Consider the following 20000-nt stretch of genomic DNA (forward strand, 5'->3'; position numbering starts at 1 on the left):
ACGTACGCTGTGGTCCGAAGGAAGAAGCGCGCGTCCCGAGTCAGACTCGGGCGCCGCAACCCGACGGTATCTCGCTGCGGCCAGGATGCGGAGTTGAGTCGGCACTGGGGGGATCCGGGAAGGACGAAGGGGCGGCGGCCAACAGTCGCAGCTCGTCGCCGCTGTCACCCAGACGGGAAGCTGCGCCCCGGCCGAGTCAGACTCGGTCGGTGCGGCCCGCTGCGGCCAGCTGGAGAGTGAGCTACGTGCCTGTACCGTGCTCCCGACGAACCGTCCCGGGGGGCTGGTGACGTCGCGCGATCGGCGCTTGATGCTGCGACCGGGAGGGAAGCTGCGCCCCGTCCGAGTCAGACTCGGTCGTTGCGGCCCACCCGAGCCCGCACGCCTCACGCGGAGGGGTCATACGCCCCGGCGGCCACGATAGACGTCCTCCCGCTTCGCGGTGGTCGGGAGGGCTTAGCGGATAGGTGCAGATGCGGGGGCGGCTTCCCGAGATAGCCGTCCCTAGGTTAGGCGAGGGTTTGAGAAACATCTTTCGCGGTAGACCGGCGCGGCCGGCGGACGCCCACGTGGCGTGCCGCGAGTCGGATCGCGCGCTCGGCCTCCGTTGATGACCGCTAGGTGCGTGCGTGGAATCGGGGCGTCTCGGTCTCGCTGCCGTACGGCTCGCGCTAGGCCTGCGGGGGCGGCGTCGGAGCGCGCGCTCGCGCGGCGGCCGTAGCGCTAGAGGGCGACCCGCAAGTGGGGAGGAACCGTCCACCCAACGCCGGCGCTAGCCGGGGCCGGTGGGGGCCCTACCAAGGCGGGTCATGGTCGCATGTCGGTCGGTCCGGCCTCTGTTTACCGAGGCGGCCGGCACCTCCATCTGCCTTGGATGCCCCGAATCCGCAGACTTTCCTCCGGCCTCAGCTTAACGAGACGGCCGTTGCCTCCATCCTTGGATGTTAACATTCGCAGAGTTTCAGCTCCGGGCTAGGGCGGGTGAAGTCGTCTCGAACCACGTGCCTGAAGGCCGCCTCGCGCCGGATGCAGGCCCCGCTCTGTCGTGCGGTGTGACCGTCCAACGCGGGCATCGCTAGATTAGCCGTGGCCACGATCCTTCCACACCGCGAGCCTTTCGCCCTCGGCCGGTGGTCGCTCAAAGCGCGGGCCGCTGATCCCGCTCCATCTCTCCGGCCTGTGTTTAAGGAGGCGGCCGCTCCTCCTTCCTTGGATGGACCATTCGCATATTTTTCGCCCGGCCTGTGTTTAAGGAGGCGGCCGGTCCTCCTTCCTTGGATGGACCATTCGCATATTTTTCGCCCGGCCTGTGTTTAAGGAGGCGGCCGGTAACTCCCTTTCTTGGATGAGACCCAACATTCGCATATTTTTCGCCCGGCCTGTGTTTAAGGAGGCGGCCGGTCCTCCCATTCTGCCAGTGTTCCTTGGACTTTGAAAATTTCAAAGTCTTTCCGCTCCGGGCTAGGGCGGGTGAGGTCGTCTCGAACCACGTGCCTGAAGGCCGCCTCGCGCCAGATGCGGCCCCGCTCTGTCGTGCGGTGTGACCGTCCAACGCGGGCATCGCTAGATTAGCCGTGGCCACGATCCTTCCACACCGCGAGCCTTTCGCCCTCGGCCGGTGTCGGTCAACGTGTGGGTGGGGGGGAAGGACGGCTGCCGGGAGCAGACAGCCGTCCCCGGGTGGGGTGTACAGTCCTTCCACCGCGGCCGCCGGGAGCAGACGGCCGTCGAGCGATTCTGCCATTGTTCCTAGGACTTTGTACATTTTAAAGACCCTCCGCGCGGGCCGCTGATCCCGCTCGGTCGCTCCGGCCTGTGTTTAAGGAGGCGGCCGGTCCTCCCATTCTGCCAGTGTTCCTTGGACTTTGAATATTTCAAAGTCTTTTCGCTCCGGGCTAGGGCGGGTGAGGTCGTCTCGAACCACGTGCCTGAAGGCCGCCTCGCGCCGGATGCAGGCCCCGCTCTGTCGTGCGGTGTGACCGTCCAACGCGGGCATCGCTAGATTAGCCGTGGCCACGATCCTTCCACACCGCGAGCCTTTCGCCCTCGGCCGGTGTCGGTCAACGTGTGGGGTGGGGGGGAAGGACGGCTGCCGGGAGCAGACAGCCGTCCCCGGGTGGGGTGTACAGTCCCTTCACCGCGGCCGCCGGGAGCAGACGGCCGTCGAGCGATTCTGCCATTGTCCCTAGGACTTTGTACATTTCAAAGACCCTGCGCGCGGGCCGCTGATCCCGCTCGGTCGCTCCGGCCTGTGTTTAAGGAGGCGGCCGGTCCTCCCATTCTGCCAGTGTTCCTTGGACTTTGAAAAGTCTTTCCGCTCCGGGCTAGGGCGGGTGAGGTCGTCTCGAACCACGTGCCTGAAGGCCGCCTCGCGCCGGATGCAGGCCCCGCTCTGTCGTGCGGTGTGACCGTCCAACGCGGGCATCGCTAGATTAGCCGTGGCCACGATCCTTCCACACCGCGAGCCTTTCGCCCTCGGCTGATGTTCAACCAACGTGTGGGGAGGGGGTTATGGACGGCTGCCGGGAGCAGACAGCCGTCCCCGGGAGGGGAGACTTCACGGCGGCCGCCGGGAGCAGACGGCCGTCGAGAGATTCTGCCAGTGTTCCTTGGACTTTGACTATTTCAAAGTCTTTCCGCTCCGGGCTAGGGCGGGTGAGGTCGTCTCGAACCACGTGCCTGAAGGCCGCCTCGCGCCGGATGCAGGCCCCGCTCTGTCGTGCGGTGTGACCGTCCAACGCGGGCATCGCTAGATTAGCCGTGGCCACGATCCTTCCACACCGCGAGCCTTTCGCCCTCGGCCGGTGTTCGCTCAACGCGCGGGCCGCTGATCCCGCTCCATCTCTCCGGCCTGTGTTTAAGGAGGCGGCCGGTCCTCCCATTCTGCCAGTGTTCCTTGGACTTTGAAAATTTCAAAGTCTTTCCGCTCCGGGCTAGGGCGGGTGAGGTCGTCTCGAGCCACGTGCCTGAAGGCCGCCTCGCGCCGGATGCAGGCCCCGCTCTGTCGTGCGGTGTGACCGTCCAACGCGGGCATCGCTAGATTAGCCGTGGCCACGATCCTTCCACACCGCGAGCCTTTCGCCCTCGGCTGGTGTTCGTCCAACGTGTGGGGAGGGGGTTAAGGACGGCTGCCGGGAGCAGACAGCCGTCCCCGGGAGGGGAGACTTCACGGCGGCCGCCGGGAGCAGACGGCCGTCGAGAGATTCTGCCAGCGTTCCTTGTACTTTGAATATTTCACAGCCGTGCTCGCACTTAGGAAATTTTCGAGCGCTGTGGCACTTAGACATTTTTCGTCAAGCGTGGCACTTAGAAATTTTTCGTCAAGAGAGGCACTTAGACATTTTTCGTCAAGAGTGACACTTAGAAAATTTTTCACTCTCTTTGTGCCTTCCAGGGTGCTGTGCAACCCTGCGTGTTGTGTTCCCACCGAGCAAGGGGCGCTGCTGGCGGCCATGACCAAGCGCTCGGCACCGGGCCCTTTCATTTTGTGGGGTAAATTATGCGCCCCCCATGCTCGTTCTGACTATATTTTGCGAAAGGGGGGTAAATCGTTGATGAGTACGCTGACTAGGGGGACCAACCATCGTACTCTGGCGCACCTGAAGACCAAAGTTGGTACTGCACCCTACCCCTGGTACCCCAACCCCTGGTACCTAAAGAGGGAGAGGCCGAATTTTCGCTTTCGGCGGCCGACCGCGGGAACCAGCCGAGGCGGACACTTTTCGGCTCAAGAGCCGTTGGCACTTAGAAAAAATTCGCACAAGTTGGCAGGACTTCCGGGGCCAGAGGCCGAATTTTCGCTTTTGGTGGCCGTTATGGGGAACCAGCCGAGGCGGACACTTTACGGCTGTTGAGTCGTTGGCACTTAGAAAAAATTCGCACAAGTTGGCAGGACTTCCAGAGCAAGAGGCCGAATTTTCGCTTTTGGTGGCCGTTATGGGGAACCAGCCGAGGCGGACACTTTACGGCTGTTGAGTCGTTGGCACTTAGAAAAAATTCGCACAAGTTGGCAGGACTTCCAGGAGAAGAGGCCGAATTTTCGCTTTTGGTGGCCGACCTGGGGAACCAGCCGAGGCGGACACTTTTCGGCTCAAGAGCCGTTGGCACTTAGAAAATATTTGCCAAACTTGGCTTGACTTCCAGGAGAAGAGGCCGAATTTTCGCTTTTGGTGGCCGACCTGGGGAACCAGCCGAGGCGGACACTTTTCGGCTCAAGAGCCGTTGGCACTTAGAAAATATTTGCCAAACTTGGCTTGACTTCCAGGAGAAGAGGCCGAATTTTCACTTTTGGTGGCCAACCTGGGGAACCAGCCGAGGCGGACACTTTACGCTGGTTGAGTCGTTGGCACTTAGAAAATATTTGCCAAACTTGGCTTGACTTCCAGGAGAAGAGGCCGAATTTTCACTTTTGGTGGCCGACCTGGGGAACCAGCCGAGGCGGACACTTTAGGCTGGTTGAGTCGTTGGCACTTAGAAAATATTCGCCAAACTTGGCTTGACTTCCAGGAGAAGAGGCCGAATTTTCACTTTTGGTGGCCGACCTGGGGAACCAGCCGAGGCGGACACTTTAGGCTGGTTGAGTCGTTGGCACTTAGAAAATATTTGCCAAACTTGGCCAGACTTCCAGGAGAAGAGGCCGAATTTTCACTTTTGGTGGCCGACCTGGGGAACCAGCCGAGGCGGACACTTTAGGCTGGTTGAGTCGTTGGCACTTAGAAAAGATTTGCCAAACTTGGCCAGACTTCCAGGAGAAGAGGCCGAATTTTCACTTTTGGTGGCCGTTATGGGGAACCAGCCGAGGCGGACACTTTACGCTGGTTGAGTCGTTGGCACTTAGAAAATATTTGCCAAACTTGGCTTGACTTCCAGGAGAAGAGGCCGAATTTTCACTTTTGTGGGCCGTTATGGGGAACCAGCCGAGGCGGACACTTTACGCTGGTCGAGTCGATGGCACTTAGAAAATATTCGCCAAACTTGGCTTGACTTCCAGGAGAAGAGGCCGAATTTTCACTTGTGGTACCCGACCTGGGGAACCAGCCGAGGCGGACACTTTAGGCTGGTTGAGTCGTTGGCACTTAGAAAATATTCGCCAAACTTGGCTTGACTTCCAGGAGAAGAGGCCGAATTTTCACTTTTGGTGGCCGACCTGGGGAACCAGCCGAGGCGGACACTTTAGGCTGGTTGAGTCGTTGGCACTTAGAAAATATTTGCCAAACTTGGCCAGACTTCCAGGAGAAGAGGCCGAATTTTCACTTTTGGTGGCCGACCTGGGGAACCAGCCGAGGCGGACACTTTAGGCTGGTTGAGTCGTTGGCACTTAGAAAATATTTGCCAAACTTGGCTTGACTTCCAGGAGAAGAGGCCGAATTTTCACTTTTCATGGCCGTTATGGGGAACCAGCCGAGGCGGACACTTTTCGGCTCAAGAGCCGTTGGCACTTAGAAAATATTTGCCAAACTTGGCTTGACTTCCAGGAGAAGAGGCCGAATTTTCACTTTTGGTGGCCGTTATGGGGAACCAGCCGAGGCGGACACTTTACGCTGGTTGAGTCGTTGGCACTTAGAAAATATTCGCCAAACTTGGCCAGACTTCCAGGAGAAGAGGCCGAATTTTCACTTTTGGTGGCCGACCTGGGGAACCAGCCGAGGCGGACACTTTACGGCTGTTGAGTCGTTGGCACTTAGAAAATATTTGCCAAACTTGGCTTGACTTCCAGGAGAAGAGGCCGAATTTTCACTTTTGGTGGCCGTTATGGGGAACCAGCCGAGGCGGACACTTTACGCTGGTCGAGTCGTTGGCACTTAGAAAATATTTGCCAAACTTGGCCAGACTTCCAGGAGAAGAGGCCGAATTTTCACTTTTGGTGGCCGACCTGGGGAACCAGCCGAGGCGGACACTTTACGCTGGTTGAGTCGTTGGCACTTAGAAAATATTCGCCAAACTTGGCCAGACTTCCAGGAGAAGAGGCCGAATTTTCACTTGTTCTGGCCGTTGTGGGGAACCAGCCGAGGCGGACACTTTACGCTGGTTGAGTCGTTGGCACTTAGAAAATATTCGCCAAACTTGGCCAGACTTCCAGGAGAAGAGGCCGAATTTTCACTTGTTCTGGCCGTTATGGGGAACCAGACGAGGCGGACACATCACCCCGCAAGTGCCGTTGGCACTTTGAAAATATTCGCCAAACTTGGCCAGACTTCCAGGAGAAGAGGCCGAATTTTCACTTGTTCTGGCCGTTATGGGGAACCAGACGAGGCGGACACATCACCCCGCAAGTGCCGTTGGCACTTTGAAAATATTCGCCAAACTTGGCCAGACTTCCAGGAGAAGAGGCCGAATTTTCACTTGTTCTGGCCGTTATGGGGAACCAGACGAGGCGGACACATCACCCCGCAAGTGCCGTTGGCACTTTGAAAATATTCGCCAAACTTGGCCGGACTTCCAGGAGAAGAGGCCGAATTTTCACTTGTTCTGGCCGACCTGGGGAACCAGACGAGGCGGACACATCACCCCGCAAGTGCCGTTGGCACTTTGAAAATATTCGCCAAACTTGGCCGGACTTCCAGGAGAAGAGGCCGAATTTTCACTTGTTCTGGCCGACCTGGGGAACCAGACGAGGCGGACACATCACCCCGCAAGTGCCGTTGGCACTTTGAAAATATTCGCCAAACTTGGCCGGACTTCCAGGAGAAGAGGCCGAATTTTCACTTTTTCTGGCCGACCTGGGGAACCAGACGAGGCGGACACATCACCCCGCAAGTGCCGTTGGCACTTTGAAAATATTCGAAACTTCCATCAAACACACATCGGCTTTTTCGCCGTCGCTGTCCGGCCTGGGCACCATCGTGGCTCGGACAGTTCGTGTGCCAGCTTCCGTTGGCACTTAGAACATTTTTCAAAATAAAAATAAACAGTCCTGCACATACGTGCCGACTATATTTTGCGAAAGGGGAGTAAACCGATGAGTACACTAACTAGGGGGACCAACAGACCGTAGTGGTCTCCCCTGGTACCTAAATGCATACCCCTGGTACCTCAGCGACTACCCCTGGTACCTAAATGCGTACCCCTGGTACCTCAGAGAGGCCGAATTTTCACATTCCGTGGCCGAACTAGGGAACCGGACGAGGCGGACACTTTTCCGGGAGAGACCCGATGGCACTTGGAAAATATTCGCTCAAGTTGGCAGGACTTCCAGAGCAAGAGGCCGAATTTTCACATTATGTGGCCGAACTAGGGAACCGGACGAGTCGGACACTTTTCCGGGAGAGACCCGATGGCACTTAGAAAATTTTCGCTCAAGTTGGCAGGACTTCCAGAGCAAGAGGCCGAATTTTCACATTATGTGGCCGAACTAGGGAACCGGACGAGTCGGACACTTTTCCGGGAGAGACCCGATGGCACTTAGAAAATATTCGCTCAAGTTGGCAGGACTTCCAGAGCGAGAGGCCGAATTTTCGCTCGTTCGGGCCGACTCGGGGAACCAGCCGAGTCGGACACTTTTCCGGGCAAGACCCGATGGCACTTAGAAAATATTCGCTCAAGTTGGCAGGACTTCCAGAGCGAGAGGCCGAATTTTCACATTCCGTGGCCGACTCGGGGAACCAGCCGAGTCGGACACTTTTCCGGGCAAGACCCGATGGCACTTAGAAAATATTCGCTCAAGTTGGCAGGACTTCCAGAGCAAGAGGCCGAATTTTCGCTCGTTCGGGCCGACTCGGGGAACCAGACGAGTCGGACACTTTTCCGGGCAAGACCCGATGGCACTTAGAAAATATTCGCTCAAGTTGGCAGGACTTCCAGAGCAAGAGGCCGAATTTTCACATTATGTGGCCGAACTAGGGAACCAGCCGAGTCGGACACTTTTCCGGGCAAGACCCGATGGCACTTAGAAAATATTCGCTCAAGTTGGCAGGACTTCCAGAGCAAGAGGCCGAATTTTCGCTCGTTCGGGCCGACTCGGGGAACCAGCCGAGTCGGACACTTTTCCGGGCAAGACCCGATGGCACTTAGAAAATATTCGCTCAAGTTGGCAGGACTTCCAGAGCAAGAGGCCGAATTTTCACATTCCGTGGCCGACTCGGGGAACCAGCCGAGTCGGACACTTTTCCGGGCAAGACCCGATGGCACTTAGAAAATATTCGCTCAAGTTGGCAGGACTTCCAGAGCAAGAGGCCGAATTTTCGCTCGTTCGGGCCGACTCGGGGAACCAGACGAGTCGGACACTTTTCCGGGCAAGACCCGATGGCACTTAGAAAATATTCGCTCAAGTTGGCAGGACTTCCAGAGCAAGAGGCCGAATTTTCACATTATGTGGCCGAACTAGGGAACCAGCCGAGTCGGACACTTTTCCGGGCAAGACCCGATGGCACTTAGAAAATATTCGCTCAAGTTGGCAGGACTTCCAGAGCAAGAGGCCGAATTTTCGCTCGTTCGGGCCGACTCGGGGAACCAGCCGAGTCGGACACTTTTCCGGGCAAGACCCGATGGCACTTAGAAAATATTCGCTCAAGTTGGCAGGACTTCCAGAGCAAGAGGCCGAATTTTCACATTCCGTGGCCGACTCGGGGAACCAGCCGAGTCGGACACTTTTCCGGGCAAGACCCGATGGCACTTAGAAAATATTCGCTCAAGTTGGCAGGACTTCCAGAGCAAGAGGCCGAATTTTCGCTCGTTCGGGCCGACTCGGGGAACCAGCCGAGTCGGACACTTTTCCGGGCAAGACCCGATGGCACTTAGAAAATATTCGCTCAAGTTGGCAGGACTTCCAGAGCAAGAGGCCGAATTTTCGCTCGTTCGGGCCGACTCGGGGAACCAGCCGAGTCGGACACTTTTCCGGGCAAGACCCGATGGCACTTAGAAAATATTCGCTCAAGTTGGCAGGACTTCCAGAGCAAGAGGCCGAATTTTCACATTATGTGGCCGAACTAGGGAACCAGCCGAGTCGGACACTTTTCCGGGCAAGACCCGATGGCACTTAGAAAATATTCGCTCAAATTGGCAGGACTTCCAGAGCAAGAGGCCGAATTTTCACTCGTTCGGGCCGACTCGGGGAACCAGCCGAGTCGGACACGTTACGGCCGAACACCCGTTGGCACTTAGAAAATATTCGCCAAAGTCGGCCGGACTTCCAGGCGAAGAGGCTGAATTTTCGCTCGTTCGGGCCGACTCGGGGAACCAGCCGAGTCGGACACATTACGGCCGAAAACCCGTTGGCACTTAGAAAATATTCGCCAAAGTCGGCCGGACTTCCAGGCGAAGAGCCTGAATTTTCACTTTTTCTGACCGACTCGGGGAACCAGCCGAGTCGGACACATTACGGTGTAACACCCGTTGGCACTTAGAAAATATTCGCCAAAGTTCGTTGGACCTCCAGGCGAAGAGGCCGAATTTTCGCTCGTTCGGGCCGACTCGGGGAACCAGCCGAGTCGGACACATTACGGCCGAACACCCGTTGGCACTTAGAAAATATTCGCCAAAGTTCGTCGGACTTCCAGGCGAAGAGGCCGAATTTTCGCTCGTTCGGGCCGACTCGGGGAACCAGCCGAGTCGGACACATTTCGGCGCAACACCCGTTGGCACTTAGAAAATATTCGCCCAAGTCGGCCGGACTTCCAGGCGAAGAGGCCGAATTTTCACTTTTTCTGGCCGACCGGAGGAACCAGCCGCGTCGGACACATTACGGTGTAACACCCGTTGGCACTTAGAAAATATTCGCCAAAGTTCGTCGGACCTCCAGAGCGAGAGGCCGAATTTTCACTTTTTCTGGCCGGCCGGAGAACCAGCCGAGGCGGACACATCACGCCGCTTTTGCCGTTGGCATATTCGAAACTTCCAGAATGGGCTTTTTCGCCGTCGCTGTCCGGCCTGGGCACCATCGTGGCTCGGACACGTCGTGTGCCAGCGTCCGCTGGCACTTAGAAAATTTTTCAAAATAAAAATAAACAGTCCTGCACATACGTGCCCACTATATTTTGCGAAAGGGGAGTAAACCGTCGATGAGTACGCTGACTAGTGGGACCAACCATCGCGCTCTGGCGCACCTGAAGACCAAAGTTGGTACTGCACCCTACCCCTGGTACCCAAACGGGGTAGAGGCCGATTTTTCGCATTTGGCGGCCGACCTAGGGAACCAGAAGAGGCGGACACTTTTCCGAGCAAGTGCCGATGGCACTTCCAGAGCGAGAGGCCGAATAATCGTAATTTGTGGCCGACTTGGGAACCAGCGAAGGCGGATAGGAAGTGGAGCGGGTCCCGCCGGCTGGTCCGCGGGCCAATTGCGGTCCCGCGAGTTAGCGATCGCGGTCCGGAATTCTAGCCGACTTGGGAACCAGCGAAGGCGGATAGGAAGTGGATTGGGTCCCGCCGGCTGGTCCGCGGGCCAATTGCGGTCCCGCGAGTTAGCGATTGCGGTCCGGAATTCTAGCCGACTTGGGAACCAGCGAAGGCGGATAGGAAGTCAAGTGGGTCCCGCCGGCTGGTCCGCGGGCCAATTGCGGTCCCGCGAGTTAGCGATCGCGGTCCGGAATTCTAGCCGACTTGGGAACCAGCGAAGGCGGATAGGAAGTCAAGCGGGTCCCGCCGGCTGGTCCGCGGGCCAATTGCGGTCCCGCGAGTTAGCGATCGCGGTCCGGAATTCTAGCCGGCCGGGGACCACCGCGAGGCGGATGGGTCTTCACCGAGGTCCCGCCGGCTGGTCCGCGGGCCATTTAGGGTCCCGCGAGTTACCGATCGCGGTCCGGAATTCTACCCGGCCAGGGACCACCGCGAGGCGGATGGGTGGTCACCGAGGTACCGCCGGCTGGTCCGCGGGCCATTTAGGGTCCCGCGAGTTAGCGATCGCGGTCCGGAATTCTAGCCGGCCAGGGACCACCGCGAGGCGGATGGGTGGTCACCGAGGTCCCGCCGGCTGGTCCGCGGGCCATTTAGGGTCCCGAGAGTTAGCGATCGCGGTCCGGAATTCTAGCCGGCCGGGGACCACCGCGAGGCGGATGGGTCTTCACCGAGGTCCCGCCGGCTGGTCCGCGGGCCATTTAGGGTCCCGCGAGTTAGCGATCGCGGTCCGGAATTCTACCCGGCCAGGGACCACCGCGAGGCGGATGGGTCTTCACCGAGGTCCCGCCGGCTGGTCCGCGGGCCATTTAGGGTCCCGCGAGTTACCGATCGCGGTCCGGAATTCTAGCCGGCCGGGGACCACCGCGAGGCGGATGGGTCTTCACCGAGGTCCCGCCGGCTGGTCCGCGGGCCATTTAGGGTCCCGCGAGTTACCGATCGCGGTCCGGAATTCTAGCCGGCCGGGGACCACCGCGAGGCGGATGGGTCTTCACCGAGGTCCCGCCGGCTGGTCCGCGGGCCATTTAGGGTCCCGCGAGTTACCGATCGCGGTCCGGAATTCTACCCGGCCGGGGACCACCGCGAGGCGGATGGGTCTTCACCGAGGTCCCGCCGGCTGGTCCGCGGGCCATTTAGGGTCCCGCGAGTTACCGATCGCGGTCCGGAATTCTAGCCGGCCGGGGACCACCGCGAGGCGGATGGGTCTTCACCGAGGTCCCGCCGGCTGGTCCGCGGGCCATTTAGGGTCCCGCGAGTTACCGATCGCGGTCCGGAATTCTAGCCGGCCGGGAACCACCGCGAGGCGGATGGGTGCTCACCGAGGTCCCGCCGGCTGGTCCGCGGGCCATTTAGGGTCCCGCGAGGTACCGATCGCGGTCCGGAATTCTACCCGGCCGGGGACCACCGCGAGGCGGATGGGTGGTCACCGAGGTCCCGCCGGCTGGTCCGCGGGCCATTTAGGGTCCCGCGAGTTAGCGATCGCGGTCCGGAATTCTAGCCGGCCGGGAACCACCGCGAGGCGGATGGGTGCTCACCGAGGTCCCGCCGGCTGGTCCGCGGGCCATTTAGGGTCCCGCGAGGTACCGATCGCGGTCCGGAATTCTAGCCGGCCGGGGACCACCGCGAGGCGGATGGGTCTTCAATGAGGTCCCGCCGGCTGGTCCGCGGGCCATTTAGGGTCCCGCGAGTTAGCGATCGCGGTCCGGAATTCTAGCCGGCCGGGAACCACCGCGAGGCGGATGGGTGCTCACCGAGGTCCCGCCGGCTGGTCCGCGGGACATTTAGGGTCCCGCGAGGTACCGATCGCGGTCCGGAATTCTACCCGGCCGGGGACCACCGCGAGGCGGATGGGTGGTCACCGAGGTCCCGCCGGCTGGTCCGCGGGCCATTTAGGGTCCCGCGAGTTAGCGATCACGGTCCGGAATTCTAGCCGGCCGGGAACCACCGCGAGGCGGATGGGTGCTCACCGAGGTCCCGCCGGCTGGTCCGCGGGCCATTTAGGGTCCCGCGAGGTACCGATCGCGGTCCGGAATTCTACCCGGCCGGGGACCACCGCGAGGCGGATGGGTGGTCACCGAGGTCCCGCCGGCTGGTCCGCGGGCCATTTAGGGTCCCGCGAGTTAGCGATCGCGGTCCGGAATTCTAGCCGGCCCGGAGCCACCCAGAGGCCGTGCACACGCGCCGGGTGGCCGGAAATACCTCCAGCCGAGCGGACATGCACTTTGTAAGCACCTTGGACGAGATGGCTGAGCCTTACTCGACTTCCAGCACCCCGGCTAAGCGTTCTCCACGGCCCGCTGTGCTTCCAGAAGACCTCCAGCCGGTCCTCATGGTGCTTTACTCCTCACTCTCTAAGCCGGCCCAGGCTTCCACCACCCCGGCTAAGCGTTCTCCACGGCCCGCTGTGCTTCCAGAAGACCTCCAGACGGTCCTCATGGTGCTTTACTCCTCACTCTTTAAGCCGAACGAGGCTTCCAGCACCCCGGCTAAGCATTTTACGCGGCCCGCCGAGCCTCCACAGCACTTCCAGCCGGTTCCACGGCTGCTTTCCTCCTCACTGTTTAAGCCGAACGAGGCTTCCAGAGCCCCGGCTAAGCGTTTTGCGCGGCCCGCTGAGCTTCCAGAGCACCTCCAGCCGGTTCCCCGGCTGCTTTCCTCCTCACTTTCTAAGCCGCCCGAGGCTTCCAGAGCCCCGGCTAAGCGTTCTCCACGTCCCGTTGATCTCCCCGGAGGTCGTAACGGGGAATTACCTCCCTCCAGCGGACACGGCGGGTAAATACGCCACCTCTCGCACTTAGCGCACACACCCGTTGCTGCGCGTCCGGTGGCACTTTGAGCGGCCAAACGGCGGGAGTAACAGTCACTCTCTTAAGTTAGGCTCATTTGACATTTTCTTGAACGGTTCGTGGATAAATATGTGATATATACTACATATGATCGCATTTATAGTCAAATCATATTGAAATATTCTCCGGGTGCTTTCCACCTCACTTCCTAAGCCGAACGAGGCTTCCAGAGCCCCGGCTAAGCGTTTTACGCGGCCCGCTGAACTTCCACAGCACCTCCAGCCGGTTCCCCGAGTGCTTTCCTCCTCACTTTATAAGCCGAACGAGGCTTCCAGAGCCCCGGCTAAGCGTTTTACGCGGCCCGCTGAACTTCCAGAGCACCTCCAGCCGCTTCTCCGGGTGCTTTTCTCCTCACTTTCTAAGCCGCCCGAGGCTTCCAGAGCCCCGGCTAAGCGTTCTCCGCGTCCCGCTGATCTTCCCGGAGCTTGTAACGGGGAAATACCTCCCTCTAGCGGACACGGCGGGTAAATACGCCACCTCTCGCACTTAGCGCACACTCGCGTTGCTGCGCGTCCGGTGGCACTCTGAGCGGCCAAACGGCGGGAGTAACAGTCACTCTCTTAAGGTAGGCTCACTTGAGATTTTTTTAACCGCCCGCGGAGGCGACCGGGACCACCGGGACAGCCGGGAGGCCGTGCGCGCGGGCCAAGTGGCCGAAAATAGCTCCAGGCCGACCGGATCGGCTAGTTGTAAGCACCGCGGATGAGATCGCGGAGCATTATTCGACTTCCAGCGGCCGGTGCGCTTACGCACGCCGCCCGGAACCTCCGGGAGGCCGTGCGCATGCGCAAGTGGCCGAAAATAGCTCCAGCCCAGCGGATCTGCACTTTACAAGCTCCGCGGATGAGATCGCGGAGCTTTATCCGACTTCCAGCGGCCGGTGCGCTCGCGCACATCCACCCGGCACCTCCGGGAGGCCGTGCGCATGCGCAAGTGGCCGAAAATAGCTCCAGCCCAGCGGATCTGCACTTTACAAGCTCCGCGGATGAGATCGCGGAGCTTTATCCGACTTCCAGCGGCCGGTGCGCTCGCGCACTCCACCCGGCACCTCCGGGAGGCCGTGCGCGCGCGCCAAGTGGCCCAAAATAGCTCCAGCCCAGCGGATCTGCACTTTACAAGCACCGCGGATGAGATCGCGGAGCTTTGTTCGACTTCCAGCGGCCGGCGCGCCCGACGAGCGGACCAGGTGACGGTCCAGCTCCACCCGGTACCTCGCACGGCCCGCTTCTCCCCCCCCCGCGCGGACTTCCGAGCGCTCGGGGAGACGTTCGGAAGCCGCCGGTGACGTTGGAGCGGGGAAATACCTCCCTCCAGCGGACACGGCGAGTAAATACACCTTCGGCCAAACGGCGGGAGTAACTATGACTCTCTTAAGGTAGCGGCACTCGACATCTTTTTAGCGGTTCGTGGACGACCCGGCCGGTTCTCGGGGGTGCTTTTTCTCCTAACTCTCGACGCCCGAGGAGGCTTCCAGAGCCCCGGCTAAGCGTTTTACGCGGCCCGCTGAACTTCCAAAGCACCTCCAGCCGGTTCCCCGGCTGCTTTCCTCCTCACTTTCTAAGCCGCCCGAGGCTTCCAGAGCCCCGGCTAAGCGTTTTACGCGGCCCGCTGAGCTTCCACAGCACCTCCAGCCGGTTCTCATGAGGCTTTCCTCCTAACTCTTGACGCCCGAGGAGGCTTCCAGAGCCTCGGATAAGCGTTTTACGCGGCCCGCTGAGCTTCCACAGCACCTCCAGCCGGTTCTCATGATGCATTCCTCCTCACTCTTTAAGCCGAACGAGGCTTCCAGAGCCTCGGCTAAGCGTTTTACGCGGCCCGCTGGACTTCCACAGCACCCCCAGCCGGTTCTTATGATGCTTTCCTCCTAACTCTTGACGCCCGAGGAGGCTTCCAGCACCCCGGCTAAGCGTTTTACGCGGCCCGCCGAGCTTCCACAGCACCTCCAGCCGGTTCTCATGAGGCTTTCCTCCTAACTCTTGACGCCCGAGGAGGCTTCCAGAGCCTCGGCTAAGCGTTTTACGCAGCCCACTGAGCTTCCACAGCACCTCCAGCCGGTTCCCCCAGTACTTTCCTCCTCACTCTTTAAGCCGAACGAGGCTTCCAGAGCCCCGGCTAAGCGTTTTACGCGGCCCGCTGGACTTCCAGAGCACCCCCAGCCGGCCCTCACAATGCTTTCCTCCTAACTCTTGACGCCCGAGGAGGCTTCCAGAGCCCCGGCTAAACGTTTTACGCGGTCCGCTGAACTTCCAGAGCACCTCCAGCCGGTTCCCCGGCTGCTTTCCTCCTCGCTTTATAAGCCGAACGAGGCTTCCAGAGCCCCGGCTAAGCGTTTTACGCGGCCCGCTGAGCTTCCGGAGCACTTCCAGCCGGTTCCCCGGGTGCTTTCCTCCTCACTGTTTAAGCCGAACGAGGCTTCCAGAGCCCCGGCTAAGCGTTTTACGCGGGCCGCTGAGCTTCCAGAGCACCTCCAGCCGGTTCCCCGAGTGCTTTCCACCTCACTTTCTAAGCCGAACGAGGCTCCCAGCACCCCGGCTAAGCGTTCTCCGCGTCCCGCTGATCTTCCCGGAGCTTGTAACGGGGAAATACCTCCCTCTAGCGGACACGGCGGGTAAATACGCCACCTCTCGCACTTAGCGCACACACCCGTTGCTGCGCGTCCGGTGGCACTTTGAGCGGCCAAACGGCGGGAGTAACTGTCACTCTCTTAAGGTAGGCCCACTTGAGATTTTTTTAACCGTCCGCGGAGGCGACCGGGACCACCGGGACAGCCGGGAGGCCGTGCGCGCGGGCCAAGTGGCCGAAAATAGCTCCAGGCCGACCGGATCGGCTAGTTGTAAGCACCGCGGATGAGATCGCGGAGCATTATTCGACTTCCAGCGGCCGGTGCGCTCGCGCACTCCACCCGGCACGCCGCCCGGAACCTCCGGGAGGCCGTGCGCGCGCGCCAAGTGGCCCAAAATAGCTCCAGCCCAGCGGATCGGCTGTTTACAAGCACCGCGGATGAGATCGCGGAGCATTATTCGACTTCCAGCGGCCCGTGCGCTTACGCACGCCGCCCGGAACCTCCGGGAGGCCGTGCGCATGCGCAAGTGGCCGAAAATAGCTCCTAGCCGACCGGATCTGCACTTTACAAGCACCGCGGATGAGATCGCGGAGCTTTATCCGACTTCCAGCGGCCGGTGCGCTCGCGCACTCCACCCGGCACCTCCGGGAGGCCGTGCGCATGCGCCAAGTGGCCGAAAATAGCTCCAGGCCGACCGGATCTGCACTTTACAAGCTCCGCGGATGAGATCGCGGAACTTCATCCGACTTCCAGCGGCCGGTGCGCTCGCGCACTCCACCCGGCACCTCCGGGAGGCCGTGCGCGCGCGCCAAGTGGCCCAAAATAGCTCCAGCCCAGCGGATCTGCACTCCGCGGATGAGATCGCGGAGCTTTTTTCGACTCCAGCGGCCGGCGCGCACGACGAGCGGACCCGGTGACGGTCCAGCTCCACCCGGTACCTCGCACGGCCCGCTTCTCCCCCCCGCGCGGACTTCCGAGCGCTCGGGGAGACGTTCGGAAGCCGCCGGTGCCGTTGGAGCGGGGAAATACCTCCCTCCAGCGGACACGGCGAGTAAATACACCTTCGGCCAAACGGCGGGAGTAACTATGACTCTCTTAAGGTAGAGGCACTCGACATCTTTTTCACGGTTCGTGGAGGACCCGGCCGGTTCTCGGGGGTGCTTTTTCTCCTAACTCTTGACCCCCGAGGAGGCTTCCAGAGCCCCGGCTAAGCGTTTTACGCGGCCCGCTGAGCTTCCACCGCACCTCCAGCCGGTTCCACGGGTGCTTTCCTGCTCACTGTTTAAGCCGAACGAGGCTTCCAGAGCCCCGGCTAAGCGTTTTACGCGGCCCGCCGAGCCTCCACAGCACTTCCAGGCGGTTCTCCGGGTGCTTCACTCCTCACTCTTTAAGCCGAACGAGGCTTCCAGAGACCCGGCTAAGCGTTTTACGCGGCCCGCCGAGCTTCCACAGCACCTCCAGCCGGTTCTCATGGGGCTTTCCTCCTAACTCTTGAAGCCCGAGGAGGCTTCCAGAGCCTCGGCTAAGCGTTTTACGCGGCCCGCCGAGCTTCCACAGCACCTCCAGCCGGTTCTCATGATGCATTCCTCCTCACTCTTGACGCCCGAGGAGGCTTCCAGAGCCCCGGCTAAGCGTTTTACGCGGCCCGCTGGACTTCCAGAGCACCTCCAGCCGGTTCCCCGGGTGCTCCCATCCTCACTGTTTAAGCCGAACGAGGCTTCCAGAGCCCCGGCTAAGCGTTTTACGCGGCCCGCTGGACTTCCAGAGCACCTCCAGCCGGTTCTCCGGGTGCTCCCATCCTCACTGTTTAAGCCGAACGAGGCTTCCAGAGCCCCGGCTAAGCGTTTTACGCGGCCCGCTGGACTTCCAGAGCACCTCCAGCCGGTTCTCCGGGTGCTCCCATCCTCACTGTTTAAGCCGAACGAGGCTTCCAGAGCCCCGGCTAAGCGTTTTACGCGGCCCGCTGAACTTCCCCAGCACCCCCAGCCGGTTCCCCGAGTGCTTTCCTCCTCACTCTTGACGCCCGAGGAGACTTCCAGCACCCCGGCTAAGCGTTTTACGCGGCCCGCTGAGCTTCCGGAGCACCTCCAGCCGGTTCTCATGGGGCTTTCCTCCTAACTCTTGACCCCCGAGGAGGCTTCCAGAGCCCCGGCTAAGCGTTTTACGCGGCCCGCCGAGCTTCCAAAGCACCTCCAGCCGGTTCTCATGATGCATTCCTCCTCACTCTTTAAGCCGAACGAGGCTTCCAGAGCCCCGGCTAAGCGTTTTACGCGGCCCGCTGAACTTCCCCAGCACCCCCAGCCGGTTCCCCGAGTGCTTTCCTCCTCACTTTATAAGCCGAACGAGGCTTCCAGCGCCCCGGCTAAGCGTTCTCCGCGTCCCGGTGATCTTCCCGGAGGTCGTAACGGGGAAATACCTCCCTCCAGCGGACACGGAGAGAAATTACACCGCCTCTCGCACAGAGGCGGGTAAACGGCGGGAGTAACTATGACTCTCTTAAGGTAGCCTGACTTGACATCTCTTTAACGGTTCGTGGATAAATACATGATATATACTACATATGATCGCATTTAAAGCCAAATAATACAAAATGAGCATTCGGTTATAAACACTGTATTCATCATGTTTATAGGCGATGTTAATATTTATATGTTTAATGTTTATAGGTGATGTTAATATTTATATATTTAATGTTTATAGGGGATGTTAATATTTATATATTTATTTTGTACATCATGTTATAGTTATACGACACTCGCTATTGGATCATGATGTGATCGTATCGGCGGGAGTCGGCCCGGGCTCCGGGTGAAGAGGCCGAATTCTCGCCACTCGCGGCCGACCGGGGAACCAGCAGAGGCGGACGCATCGCGGCGCGAGAGCCCTTGGCACTTAGAAAAAATTTGGCAAAAGTTGCTCCGTGCTCCAGGTGAAGAGGCCGAATTCTCGCCACTCGCGGCCGACCGGGGAACCAGCAGAGGCGGACGCATCGCGGCGCGAGAGCCCTTGGCACTTAGAAAAAAATTGGCAAAAGTCGCTCCGGGTGAAGAGGCCGAATTCTCGCCACTCGCGGCCGACCGGGGAACCAGCAGAGGCGGACGCATCGCGGCGCAAGAGCCCTTGGCACTTAGAAAAAAATTGGCAAAAGTCGCTCCGCGCTCCAGGTGAAGAGGCCGAATTCTCGCCACTCGTGGCCGACCAGGGAACCAGCAGAGGCGGACGCATCGCGGCGCGAGAGCCCTTGGCACTTAGAAAAATTTTCGCAAAAGTCGCTCCGCGCTCCAGGTGAAGAGGCCGAATTCTCGCCACTCGCGGCCGACCGGGGAACCAGCGAAGGCGGGTAAGCTTTCAAGAGAGCCCCGCCGGCTGGTCCGCGGGCCGAACGTGGTCCCGTAACGTACCCACAGCGGACGCCGTCCCACGCCCGGTAAGAACCACCGAGAGGCGGATACGCTCTCCGACGAGCCCCGCCGGCCGGTCCGCGGCGGGAAATGCGCCCTCTGGCGGACACGCCGTTGTAAATGAATGGGCTTTGGCACTTAGTGCATTTTCGCAAAAGTCGCTCCGCGCTCCGGGCGAAGAGGCCGAATTCTCGCTACTCGTGGCCGACCAGGGAACCAGCGAAGGCGGGTAAACTCTCAAGAGAGCCCCGCCGGCTGGTCCGCGGGCCAATAATGGTCCCGTCACCTACCGACAGCGGACGCCGACCCACGCCCGGCAAGGACCACCGAGAGGCGGATAACGGCGCACACCGCGAACGGCGGGTGGCGGTCGCTGGGTGGCGGTCGGGGGGTGGCGGTCGGGGGGTGGCGGTCGGGGATGGTGCTTGGGGATGGTGCTTGGGGACCGGTGGCGCCGGAGGCGCACACCGCGAACGGCTGGTGGCGGTCGGCTGGTGGCGGTCGGCTGGTGGCGGTCGGCTGGTGGCGGTCGCCTTGTGGCGGTCGGGGGGTGGCGGTCGGGGGGTGGCGGTCGGGGATGGTGCTTGGGGATGGTGCTTGGGACCGGTGGCGCCGGAGGCGCACACCGCGAACGGCTGGTGGCGGTCGGCTGGTGGCGGTCGGCTGGTGGCAGTCGGCTGGTGGCGGTCGGGGGGTGGCGGTCGGGGGGTGGCGCTTGGGGATGGTGGCGGTCGCCTTGTGGCGGTCGGGGGGTGGCGGTCGGGGGGTGGCGCTTGGGGATGGTGGCGGTCGCCTTGTGGCGGTCGCCTTGTGGCGGTCGGGGGGTGGCGGTCGGGGGGTGGCGCTTGGGGATGGTGGCGG

This window comes from Syngnathus floridae, unplaced genomic scaffold (genome assembly GCF_059516105.1).
Source record: "Syngnathus floridae isolate MCC-2025c unplaced genomic scaffold, RoL_Sflo_1.0 HiC_scaffold_80, whole genome shotgun sequence".
In the NCBI taxonomy this organism is placed as follows: Eukaryota; Metazoa; Chordata; class Actinopteri; order Syngnathiformes; family Syngnathidae; genus Syngnathus; species Syngnathus floridae.